Here is a 13,444-nt window from a genome sequence, read left to right as displayed (position 1 = left end):
TTTAGTTAAGGGTGAATTGATTCCCCTCTCGCCCTTCCCTTGGAGGGGAGATGTGCAATTATAACTGCAAGCAAGAATTTGGACTTTGCAGACCTCACAGTGGATTCTATTTCATTCCTGTCATTATTTTAACACATTTTATCAGCTCGAGACAATGCTCAAGGTCAGTTGGCCTCTTTGTGGTACCACAACTCCAAAGTAGCTGGTGCTTGGCAGTCCCATTGGGCTGCGGTTCTCCAAGCGGGGGGCACGGACGTTTCAGCGCTGTCCTTGTCCCCCTGAATGTTGAGTAAGGAAGCCACTGCCTGCAGCCATCTGGCATGTGGCAAGTATCTTGTTTCTTGTACAAGGCATAAGAAAAATTCTGCAACAAAAGAAAACAGACGTTAGCTCATTGCTTCCATATCGTCATGTTTGTTTTAACAAGTAATTGTGGTATTGTCTGAACCTACCCAGGCTTTTTTAGTTTCGTAGTACACACTTTCTTCACAACTTCACGTACAGATATACTTTGTATCTACAGAGCCAAAGACCAAGAAGGGATTGTTCTCCAGTACGAACTGTGAAATACGGACTATGGACTGCGAAACCATTTAACAATCCTTTTTTTGTGGGTGAAGTTTTTAAAATTTTGATAGTCGTTTTATTTTTTTACATCTTATTTCGTTTTTACATTCTTTTTTACATCTTATTTTTTTCTTAGTTGTGTGAATACATTTGTGTTTGGAGTGCAAAAAAAAGAGAGAAACTTGCAGTAACTAGGCAACAAGCAAACCCAAACAGGACTTGTGGAAATATGGTTATGAAAAAAGGATTTGTATTGCTTAGAAATTAAGCTTGCCTTAGAGGGATTGAGGCAGAATTGGTTTTATGTTATGATATTTAAACATAAACACAGTATGTCACAGAATATTTTTGCTAATGGGATTACAGCATTTATTATGTTTTCTTCAAATCTATTGTAATTACTGTAAAGGCATCATTTGGGTTGCAGAAAAATTCGTTTATTGAGTGATTCACTAGGAATTGCAACTTGCAATTTAGATATTGATGCATTGATACAGAAGTTCTGCAGGAGTGTCCAAAAAGAGAAATTATGTAAATGAAATGAAATGATCAAATTACCACCAAATGAGAATAATCAATATTAACATGTTGGCTGTGATTTTGGAAAGCAATTATTTAAGTTCCAAAATCCATAATATTACATTCAGCAGAACACAGAAGTATAAAAGTACAGTCTTGAGTTACTTAAAAGCTGCATTTGTGGGTGTACAGAAAGCTGTGATTTTTCTTCCCTTTTTTTTTAGTGAAGCCAAAGTCGGTAAAGTTGTATTTATTTGTCTTATGCATCAAGTTACCAGGCTAATAGTTTAGGTTGGGGATCTGCAATCTCAGTCCACCATACCAAAGACTTATTTTCATCAAAGACTTTATGAGACCAGTTATTTACTTAATTACAGTGGGCTAACATGCATACTTACTATGTAAAGAGAGGCTGTGAAACATACATCACCATTGCTCTCTAAGGCTTCAGTTTCAGGGTATAGGTTAAGGAGGCTTGGATTTTGCTTAACACACCTGCCCTGGGCAAGCTTTTCCACACTTATTTTCCACAAAATAGTACTCTATTTTACTGTTGACTGTCCATAATATACTTCACAGTCTCATACCCAGGCATTTCTCCTATGCAATTAGTCTTGTAGAGAGAAATGCCAAACCAATGTGAGAAATGTTCTGACCAAGAGCCAGGGCTGTCCAGTGCTTTCTCATTTTCATTCCAGTTGATCTTGCAATTATGTCATCAAGCCCCTTAATCCAAGTGATAGCCTTCTCATTAGCAATCTTTAAAAATGGTTTCGGCTCCCAGCAAAATCTGCAGTGTGGGTTTTTTCCCACTAAATTGAAATCTGAATCTACTGTACTGGAAAACAGTAGAATATGTCGCATTAGCAAATTACTAGTTGAGTGAAGGCTGGAATGCAGCTCGCCTTAGCTTGACTGAGTCCTATAGGATAAAGGGGACCCCAGGAAATCGAGTTGGTAAACTCCTATAGTGCTTCAGGTTTCCATGCATTGCACACGTTGTGCCACTAGGGGGAAGAAGAAAGCGCCGTTTTACTGGTCAGCCCGCCGTTTAAAGATAAACTCAACTTCAACGAGAAGGTTTAATTTTTAGAGTAGACGTGTTGACTGTTTTATGTTCAATTTGAATTGGGCAGTTGTTTTTCGACCATTTTATCCTGCAGTTTCTGTCCTTTCCGTGAGTCTGGAATGGAAAGGTGAAGGAGGGGTAAACACCAACCATCCCATAAATACCCTGTTCCACATAGTTTGGGGGAGGGCAAAAGAAATCTCTTCAGTTATGTGTTGTTTTTTTAATTTTCCATTGATTGGTTTTAAAAATAATATCAAATCACACAAATGGTATTACACAGATGCCAATTGTAGAATAAATATGAATTAGCTCTTTGGTCTGTCAAATCTTTGCAACACCTGTCTTGGAGCTTTTCATTCTGCCTTGTGTTCAAAGTTTGCAGCACCAGTGTGACGTTACTAACTTTGAGCAGGCACTCAGATGTACATATGTACTGTATTAGATTGAACACCCCTTCAGCATAGGCTTCTAGTTAAGACTTCAGAAAGAGATGTCCATGGCTGTCTACTTGGACTTTATGCTGTGAATGAGAAGCCTTAAGAAAACTCACTCTCCTGTAGCATCATGATTGGACAAAGAGCTAATTAATATCTTACCAATAATTTTCTGTAATGGGCCCTTCACTCACACCCATTGAATGTTCATTATTACAATTGGAGTAATCAGATTTGGTGAAAATAAAGCATATATAATATTTAAAAGTGTTATGGATGGAATTTCCACACTCTAATTTCCCTAAAATACTTTGTATATCGAATGCTGATCTACTATTGATCTGATATTCTTCTGTGTTAATTGTTACTCTGACTATTATTGAGCATCTGCAAATTTAAAACATTACATTTATAACACAAAATGTTATAAATGAAAACCGAAATATTACAAAACATTATTCTTGCTACAAAACATGATTCTTGCTGTTTGGGATTAAATGTGGATACTTATGTGCTCTCAGAAAGCTTAGACTGTAGTCCACAAGAGTCTAGAAGGAATGCTGAAGTCCTAAAAAAAAATTTAATTTAGTCTCTTCATCTGGGCAAAAGCAGCTGTGAAAATACTCAGGAGAGAAGATTTTGCATACATTATAATGTATGTCTTCAGTGGTGGATTTGAAATTGAATATTTGTGGCTTGCTAAAGCTCTGAAACGTTCTAAATATGAATCCGATCAGAGCACAACACCAACCTTTGATTTTGCAAAAAGCATACAGATTAACTTTAAAGTAGATTCAATGCCGGAATTATAGTTACTTTTGCCTTCGAAGAAAGGTTGCAATTAAACTGCAGCCATGGTGTAATCTATATACAAGGCTGGCGTACGTGTGTCTATGAAACAAGCTTTTATTCAATTTCATCTGTTTGTTTTTCCATCCTAGTTCTAGTTCTCATCATTCCTAGTGGAAACTGTGACCTATTTTATTTCTGAAACAGTAGTTGCAAACTAAAAATCCTTTTTCCAACCCTATTAACATTCATAACTCTTTCCAGTTCTGAATCCGTACTCTTTAACCTTTATTGACGTAGAACTCCTGTATTTTTTTCTGTCTTAAAGGAAGAGCCAAGAGATGCAAACGACCATAATGTTAGTGTTCTATTTTAAAAAGAAACTCTCATTGTATGAAAATGGTGGTTCTCAACTGCACCTCAATAATAGTGGGACTTTAGCCTAATTTGACAATTTAGGGATTTCCAAACAAAGAAGGAAAGAAAGTTACATTGAGATTCAAAGCTGGATTAATCAAAAATAAGGAAATACTGACAGATACCAGATGCCTTTGTCCATCCCAACTTTTCTTTATTGTTCCAGCTTTACATTTATGCTTTCATTACGTTTCACACATTTTACAAATGTTTTGTAATGAGCCTCAGGTGACGTACTTGGTGTTTTAGATTTTAAGAGATATTTCTTATCTTATTAACTTACTAAAACCAAATTCAGCCAGCATTTGTGAAGGATGAGACATACTTTGATACAATCAACCCAGTGCATTTCTTCAGAAGTGACAGTGAAACATGAAATATAGGAAAAAAAGATTACATCTCCAAGCCTTTAACTGAGCTAATGGATGAGTAGCAGTAGTGTAATTCAAAGACTGCTATTTCTGCTGTTAAATTGAGACCAGAAAGTATGCTAATGAACTAAACTGATCTCTGAGAAGTTTCCATTTAGAGGTTCACTTGAAAACTTTACACTTCCATAAAAATATTACATTCTGCACCTAGGTATGGAAGACAAAGGAATATTAATGATTTGGTAGTGTTTTATTACCATAATATGTAATATTTGTTAAATGTATCTTTTCAATATGTTTAATTATTGTGTTGTGGATATACATTCCTCTGGGGGAAGGCAAGCAATACAATTTAAAATAAAATATACCATTACATGTTGCTTGGAAAATGGCATTAATGCTTTAATTTTTTCAGTGGTTCAGTTTCTGTATAAAGAAGGGCAATATTTATTTAATGTCAAATACATTTCAGAATTTAAAATAAAAACACAAAACTTCAAACATTTTAAATTTTGCCCATTTCTACCCCCGAGAAATATCCACTCCTACACTCAAGCCAGCTGTAATGTGACCTTTTTTATTGTCGGTCAAAATCTGGATATTTTACAGTCTATCAGAAAGAATGGATAAGAAAAAAGGAAAAGAAGTAAATACGCAATACAATAGCTTTAAGTCAATATTGTGGTAATGTCAAAGGAAACAATACATTTAATACATCAATACATTTTCTGTTCCTTAAGCCAATTCCTTGCAGAACGTTAGATATACAGTGAAATTGTGCTTGCAAGTCTGCACAACTGTTGCGAACACCAAATTTAATTAGTATTATGATAACAGAACAGAAACAAATCCCTCCAGGCCCACTGCTATTATTCCTGAAGGTTTTAAAATCATTAATGAGTTGGGGAGGCAGGGGTTTCTAAAGTGCCCTTCAAATGTATTGGGACAGCAAAATCAAAACTATTATTTTTGCTTTACAGTCAAGCAATTTGTGCTTATGATCATGAGATTAATATGAAAGAAAAGTGCAATATAGTATACATTTATTTTTGCACAATCCCTTGCGTGCATTTGATCATTTTAGAACAAAAACATACTTTGTGTTCGAGCCAGTGATTTCAAATTACCATTGGTATTAGGACACACCCTCTTTAAATAAAGATCAGAGTGTAAAAGTTAGTATTTGGTTGTATACCTCTTTGATTTAATAACTGCATGAAGCCCGTGACCCATTGAATTTACCAAACTCTTTGTGCAATCATTTGAGATGCTTTGCTGTGGGCACTTTGAGTTCTTGCTTATTCTAAGGGTGTTTTAACGAACGATTTTCCTTAAGCAGGTAAAGCGCATGCTGAATTGGATTACAATCTGGTGATTTACTTGGCCAGTCTTAGATTTTGCATTTTTTTTCTCCTGGTGACCTCCTTGGTGGCACTGGCAATGTATTTTATGTCACTGACAAACGGCACGGTGAAGCCCTGCCCAATATGTAGGGAAGCGTTTTCTTTTACGTAAGCAGATAAAATATTTCCGTAAACTTCAGAATTCATTCTGCCTCAGCCATCATTAGTGACATCATCAAAAAAGACCTGTGATCAGCTCCAGAGGTGGCCACACATACCCAGGCCAGGCTATGTGTCACAGATGGTGGTCTTCTTATGGCGCAACTGCAGTTCCTTTTGTTCCCACAATTTTTACTTTTCCATGACATGGTCTCACCTATCCTTAAAACATTGTTCCAACAAGTCTTCTGTCTCATCTTTGTACTTCTAAGCAAGTTGTAAATCATGGAGGTTATGTCCCGACTGACCTGGGTATTCTTAACATTACCCTCAGACACTCTTAGGGAGCTCACTGCCTTTGTCACTACCAGCCTCTCAAGGTTTGCTTTAAACAAAGTACTGCCATCGTCACCTGGGCTGATAATAGTGGCTCATCATTATTTGTTGGTCAGGCTGGCGCCCGTCTGAGGTCGACACTAGAGTGACCTGGAAGGATAACAGTTTATTTCGGTGAACGAGAATTATGATAGCAAGATTGCGTTCCTTCTGAAGAGAAATGCAGTTGCTTCCTCCTGGGAATAAGAGTTCACAAGCAGTGGCAAAATAGGCAGGCGAACCATAGCCAGAGGCTACAGGGACAGAGGGTCATGAAGGGACTTCTGAGAGTCTTGCCGCAAAGTTCTACATCCCTAGAGAAGGTCGCGCCACCTTCTTAATGTTCAAAATGTCTAAAGTGACGAATGTAGGAGGTGGCTCCCGCCTTGCAGCTAGTCAGAGGTCCTCCACTGACGCCCCATTATAGATGGCCCAGCGTGAGGAGGTGGCCCCAGCAGAATGAGCCCTCAGGACCGCCTGCGTGGACCTCCACAATGCAATGGCTTGCTGGTTCTTGGAGAATGCGGTACCCCAGTTCTCATCCTCAGAGTGCACAAAAAAGTGCACAGATCTCATAAAAGGCACATACAAATGTAGAGTGCCATTATTGGACACAGAAGATGGACTAACAGCGAGCACAGCTCAGAGGGTGAAAGCGTCTTCTGGAAGGTAGAGAGTATCTTAGGCACGGAGGACGGGCTGAGCAGAAGTGTGGCTGAGCTGTGGTCAGGGGTAGGGCTACGATTTTAACACAGGCATTTTTAGCAAATGTCACGGACAGGTCACAGGAAAATAACACCCTAATAATGGAGATGTACTCACATAACACAGTTTTTGCTACATCAATATGGATGCTTTAAATATCACTTTTAACAACAGATCTAATTTTGACTACTAATTAATTGTAGAGTGTAAAATGACCATTTACTCATAGTACTTTCTGGAGATGATCTGACATGACCTGGCAGCTATGGCGCTGTTTTTTTCAGACAGCTTTTCGTACTAATGTTGTCTAAGTTATGTAGTGGAATGTCAGCGGTGCAGAAAGCCTCTGTACGTCAGTAAATATCTGTCCCACAATACAACAATTCAGCTTTCTCACTCCTTTTCGTCCTCTGGTTTGTTATCTGCGGTCAAGTACAACCCTTGCAACTTATGTTCACGCAAAGCGCTCTGCACATGCTTGCCACAGCGTTGGTTTTCTCTTGTAATCTGTGCATTGCAAGCAGCCCAAAACGGCCTCCTTTGGGTAACTCTTACTTCTCTCCTCGGCAGTTGCAGTAGCAGTCGCAGTCGCAGTTGCACGTCACTGTACTTGGCATTGCCATCTTTTCCCCCTACGAGCTGATGCGCCCTGGGCCAATGGAATGGCCAGAGAGAGGGAGCACCAGCCCCCAGATGAAACATGCTGGGAAGCTGGGACAATGCTGGGACACCAGGACTCCAGGGAAGTCTTACAGTAAAACGTAGTGGGTGATGGTGGGTGTGGTGGGTGATGTCACATGGCCTTGTGCAGGAATAGGGTTGGGCAGCAAGTACAACATCGCAGGTCCCCTTTCTAAGATGGAGGCATGTAACATAATTTTAACATAAGATACACTGATTTAAATTCTAAGCTTTTAACTATATATCCTTGACATTTTCCTTGACTTTTTATTGCTTCTCCATATTGTCTAGATGTGAATGATGTGTCATCATATACAAACTTTTCAAGCTCAGCATTTCCCCTTAGATATTGCTCATTTGTTTTGCCCCCTCCACGTCATGTCTGCATTAACCATTATCTGCCACGATTGAATTTTATCTCTATTTTTTAATTTGATGTGCCCCTTCAGTAGTGTTTGCCAATCCTCGTATTCGTCAGTGTCGGCAAACTTGACTAGTTTACTAACTACACTTGACTCTAGATCATTGATATAAATCAGAATGATAGTGGTCCTAGTACAGATCCCTGTGGTATTCCACTATATCACCCCAAGGATTGCCAAGACCATCACTCTTGGGTGTGACAATGATCAGCACACAGCATGTGCCAGCAAGACCTGGGACACCAGCAGCTTAATTGAAAATTGAACTGGCAATGAATCTGGCAGTCCTGAAGACTTATGCTTTGGGGGAGTTAGAGGATGGAGGATCTCAGGGGTATCATCTTGCTGAGGGCTGAGTCACTGTCAAGACCTCAAGGGGGTGAAAACCAATTGGCGCACTTTGACTGCACGCCTAACAAGAGCTGTTGAGACTACAGGGAGAAAGAGTTTGTGTCCAGGATCAAACCTTGCCAAAACCTCATGGGCACAATCCCTGATTAAGGCTCAAGACCGTACTGACTTTGAACTGGAGATGTCCACTTTGAGGCTGGAGTCCAACAGCAAGACTTAAGGCTGTCAAGACCCTGAGGAGTAGACAATTGTGCAGGGGTCCAGGGCTCGGCCGTGACCTCATAGGACATACGGTGCGTCTACTTCAATGAGAAAATGCCCTTTTTGAGGCTTGGGACCTTGAGTTTCAGTCCCCCATCAAGACTTGAGACAAAATCATGACCTCGAGGAAGGTCCTCGCCCATATTAAGACCAAAGAATTGTAGAGCACATAGGAGCTGCAGGTGGACTGAGGCTCGAAACCTTCAAACAGTCAGACCATTAAAACCTCTGATGAAGTCCCACATGGGCTTGAGACTGTCGAGACCATTGTGAAATTAGACACCGGTATTGGGCTTTGAGACCTTGAGTTGATGAACCCTTGAAAAGCCTTAAGATTTTGTTGAGACCCTTGGAAGCACAGCCATAACTGCTGTGGGTCTCCAGTGGAAATCCAGAGGAAACCAAGATTCACATTGGGGCACTCTGACTGCACGCCTAACAGCTCTGCTTTTGCCACTTGAAACCCATTGCTGCAGAGGACAAAATGGAGGGAGGAGAGCGAGAGAAGGAAGAGAAAAAGTAAAAAGCTTTCTGGAAACCTAGCAAACTTTTCCTGCAGAGGGTCTCACTAGAGGTTAGAAATTCTCTAGAAACAGCCTCGTTGAAGTAAGAAGTGAGAGATGTGCTGTTAGGGAAGCAAAAAAAGCATGCCTTTATTATTAAAAACCTATATAAGTGATGCATCCATCTTTGAACCAATACATGTTTGATGACCATTACAACAGAGAAAGAGAAATCCATATTTGAGAATCACAGAGCATAAGCCATCCACACTGACTGCACATTGAAGACATTGGAGATTGTAATTGGCTTAACCAATCAGTGGACTGACTCCCTCATAGAGGTACTGTGCCCACTGCTTAACTCACCCACACAATGTGTTAAGTGCAGTGCTGCCATGTTTAATGCAGAGTTTCATTTTAAAGTATTAACCTTAATCATACAGTATTTAGTTAATTGTGTGATGCGTTCCAGCCAAAAGGGTTTTGTGTTCCAAACCTTTTAATGCTTTGTAGTGTAGACACTCCAGTCCAGCTTTAAGAGTTCAAAATAGGAAACTACGAAAACGTTTTGGAATTCCGAGGAAAACACTTTTTTCTCCGTGTAGGACTGTAACATTTACAGTATGAACCAAAACTTTGTCATATTCATAACATATTCATATAACTAACGAAGTTCGCAACCAAAAGTTTGGAAGCACTAAAACATTCAGAAAAATCCACATGTAGCGCTTCTTAGCAGTTTACACTTTTTTATTTGTATTATCTTTTTATTTTTAACGACGTATATTTAACTTTTTTCTGATGCGTCTTTTGCGCACCAGAAAAATATCCCTCCGTGATTGAAAAAGTTCGCTCACACAGTTTGTAGCCACACACGAAAACAAAAACTTAAATTCCGTCTCAAATAAATATGACGCCTTCGAAATGTGCATTTACTCGTTCACCAAAGACGGGGCAACCGTTTGCAGCTCTATTGTTCTCGCTAGATAGGTTTCAGGGAGAAACCCAGACCCGACCCCTTCGCCCCCCGCTTTCCAAACGCGCGGTGACCCGGATGCAGTCGGGCTGCGGATCGAGGCCCTGCGCTCCCGGAGCTGCTGGCCAGTCGAGCGAGATTTCCAAGGCTGGGCGACGGGAGAGCAGCTGGCTCGGCTTGTTTGCTCTCTGTTTACCAGCGTTTTCGCCGGATTTCGTTCCCTACGACGCGCGGACTCGGGAGGCACAAAGGACGACAGCGAGAAGTTGGTGAAAAAAATTGTCGAAGGGGGTGTTGTTGTTTTTTTGCGGGGAAAAGGGAGAAAGCAACCGCTTGTGAAGTTTGGAGCTTGTTTTTTTTTTTGGCGCTCTGGCACGTAGAGGGAGAGGAGACGGAGTTGGGCTTGGGGTTGGTTTCTTTTTCCTCCTCTCCTTCGAGTCGGGAAAAGGGATTTACGCAGCACAGCTACACGGGCGCACGGGAGTCCAGGACGCACGTATCCAGTGGGACTTCTCCGCGACTTTCCCCGAGCCTCCGTTTCCCGTAAGTTCACCAAAGTTTTGATTCATTTCTGGAAAACGGCGCTGGCTGGTTCTGAAGGGTCCCCCCCTTCCCCGCTGCGCTATCCCGGGCGCTGCGGTCACTGCGGAGGCTGCTGGCCGAGGGGTGCCCGCCGGTCCGTGACAGATCCGCCGTGCGGGGCTGGCGAGCGCCTCGCAGACCCCGCTCTCCCCTCGACCGGGAGTTTCTCCGCACGCTCTCGGGTGCGTGTTTTTATGCTTGTGTGGGCTTTAAGAAACTGGGGTGGTGGTGGTGGTTTCGCTTTGCTATGCGGTGAGGTGAGGAGGAGGGGGGGGCGAAGAGTCGAGACGCCTTAAAACTTTTAAACAAACCTTGTATTTACGGTTGGGGCCGACGTGTCCGCTGAGTTTTTTATTCTGCTCGGGAAGTGCCCGCTTGCGAGTTATTTTCGTCCGTGGCAGTGGGGGCAGCCCGGGTGCCTGTGTTGTGGCACGTATCTGGGTTCATTCAAAACTTTGCTGGATTGAAGCTGGGGGGAGGCATTGCGTTTGTGTGTGTGTGGAGGGGAGGTATTTAAATAATAAAGCGAAGCTTTACGTCTTCTTTCTGTGCAGCGGCGAAGATAGAGGTAGTTAAGCATGCATGTAAAACCCTCTGTATATACCGTAGTATTTGAGAAAATGTTGATTTCTTGTACAGCTGGACCCCCTGGGACTTGGATTCGTAACTGGGCTTTGAAATAACACCCTGCAATTAACGTGTGGTTAGTGGCGGGGCTAGTTACACTTAATTGGAATTATTGCGTCTAATTATCCGAAGGGGGGGGGGGGGGGTGTCCCTCGATATAATTGGAAACAGTGAAACGGTTCGTTTTGGAGTTTCGTTAATCGCCTTTTTTTTAAATAACCAGCAGGTAAAAGGAGCTTTTTATGGACCAAAAGAAATAAAATAATTTAAGAGCGCCCACGGTTGAATTTGCTTCAAAACTAAATGCTCGGCGTGGTGAAGAGCTTCTTAAGACGTGTCCGCGGTTGTAAAGTTGCGGGACGCTGCGACTGAGGGCTGGAGACGTTGCTGTTTGTTCGTGTGGAGGGAAGGGGGGGGGTGTTTGCCTGGACGGGGGTTTTGCTCGGCGAGGCTGCGGCTGAGGAGTAATGAGGTAACTCGAGGGAGAAAGGGCTGGCGCAGCGCCAGGGGGGTTTAACTAGTAGCCAGTGCGCGGACCCACAGCCCCCCCCCACTGGCGAGGTCCTCGAGTGAAAAGGAGCTGCGTTTTGAGAATAACGGAATCAAATTCTCTGCATTTCTTGCTAGTCTTAAAATTATTGGTGCTGACATTTACGCCTTTATAGTTTTTTTTTGGGAGTCCAGGGAGAGAGAGAGAGAGAACAGACTTTTTCAAATTCAAGTCAGGTATTTTGTTCAGACTTGGTAGTAGCCTATCTGCTATACTCCCAACTATTGTTTAAAGATAATCCTTATGCAAGAAATACTTTATGGTTTCTTAAGTGTTTTGCCTGGGTGTTGTCTAGGAATTATTGTTAATCTAGACTCGGTATTCTCAGTTTAGCCTTCTATCAAATAAAAAGTGTGGTTTTGTTCATTGCGCATAGGAAAATTGTGCCCATTTTTTTTACCTTAGTTTTATCGGCAGTTTGTAGTGATGTACAACATTGGTAATATTTCTGTAGCGCCGACAAGTCGTATTTTCGTATTTACCCGGTGACTGTCGTGCTTATTTTCGATATTTTGGTGTCATGCGAAACATTATATCACCTTATCTTGGGTTTGAAACCGCGAACCGTCTGGGTAGCTGCTAAAGATTCCGAGAAAATTGGCTGAAAAGTTAAATTTACTTCGAAAAGCAGACAGACAGGAAAACGAGTAATTTCATCCCACAGCTCGTAATTGTTAGCTACCCATGAACGGGAGAACGCCGTGTCAGTCAGGACAGTAATAACCAGCTTACTTTCACTCCGGTCCTTAGAGGGATTTTTTTTCCCCGAATTCGCAGATTTTTGTCTTGTGTGTTCATGGAGTAGCCAAAACCTTTTGATCGGTGTTTGTTCTGGACAAAAAAAAAAAGAAAAACGAACGTTTCGAGCACTAAAAAAGGGTTACAGCCGTACTTCAATTAGGATACAAGCTTATTTGTGCTAAACAAATCAAACGGAACCCAACAGCACTGGGAAGTATTTGAGCTTTTCGGACCGCTAACTTATTATTGTGTATTACAAAATCTTGCGTATAACATTTTTTATACTATTTAGTCTCATAGTCATACAATCCCAATGTTATGTCTATTTCTTACACTTTGCAACCCACTCAAAACATTTTTTCGGCCCTTTACTGTGATACAATACTGTGAGCACTTTAAACCCAGTGCAAAGAATTTAAGAGAACGAAATACAAAGCAAATATAAACCCCTTTAGCTCTTGTGGTACTTTGAATGTATCTTTCAATGGGAGCGTTAAATGAAACGATTTAACAACTTCTCTGCTCTTCACCGTTTCAGGAGCTTCAAATTAAATAAAGCACGAGAGAAGGCTCATAGAAAACTTGTAGATACAGGAGAAATTGTGGCTTCTTTTCCACGTAAACTTACATGTAGTTACTTAAGAGTAAAAAAGGTTTGTGGCTTTCATTTGGACTCCCTTTAAATTGCCTTTAGAGAGCCATTTTATTCAAAATAAATGTAGAGTCTGATTTTTTTGTGCTTCTTCCGTAAAAGCACAAATACACAGGCAAAACAAGTTGCATAAACTCACACGAAGGAAATCAAAACAACAGTAGGAAATAAATGAGTAAAAACGCTTTTCCAGAGGAATATTCCTATGACTGTTTTTTTTTGGTTTGCTTCATTCATTTAATTGACTCTTGGGTGCTGTGGAATATAGCCTGAGTTTTTTCCCCCTCTTTGTCATACTGTACCTCATACTGTACTCGGCAGATACATCTGTGAGGTTTAGTGTCTCA

At 41.2% G+C, this 13,444-nt stretch overlaps 1 protein-coding gene across 1 annotated transcript in view; it reads left to right on the top strand.

The window, feature by feature from the left end:
• The first annotated feature begins 9,986 nt into the window (after window positions 1-9,986).
• frs2a (fibroblast growth factor receptor substrate 2a) overlaps window positions 9,987-13,444 on the top strand; it is a 50,007-nt gene continuing 46,549 nt past the window's right edge. The window contains exon 1 of the mRNA XM_088644585.1: window positions 9,987-10,488. The gene's annotated coding sequence lies outside the window, so the exon portion shown is untranslated. The remainder of the gene's footprint in view (window positions 10,489-13,444) is intronic.

Source organism: Lepisosteus platostomus, chromosome 9, assembly GCF_059453375.1.
Source record: "Lepisosteus platostomus isolate fLepPlt1 chromosome 9, fLepPlt1.hap1, whole genome shotgun sequence".
Taxonomy (NCBI): Eukaryota; Metazoa; Chordata; class Actinopteri; order Semionotiformes; family Lepisosteidae; genus Lepisosteus; species Lepisosteus platostomus.
The sequence above is the reverse complement of the archived record's forward strand: the minus strand, read 5'-3'. Positions and strand labels throughout refer to the sequence as shown.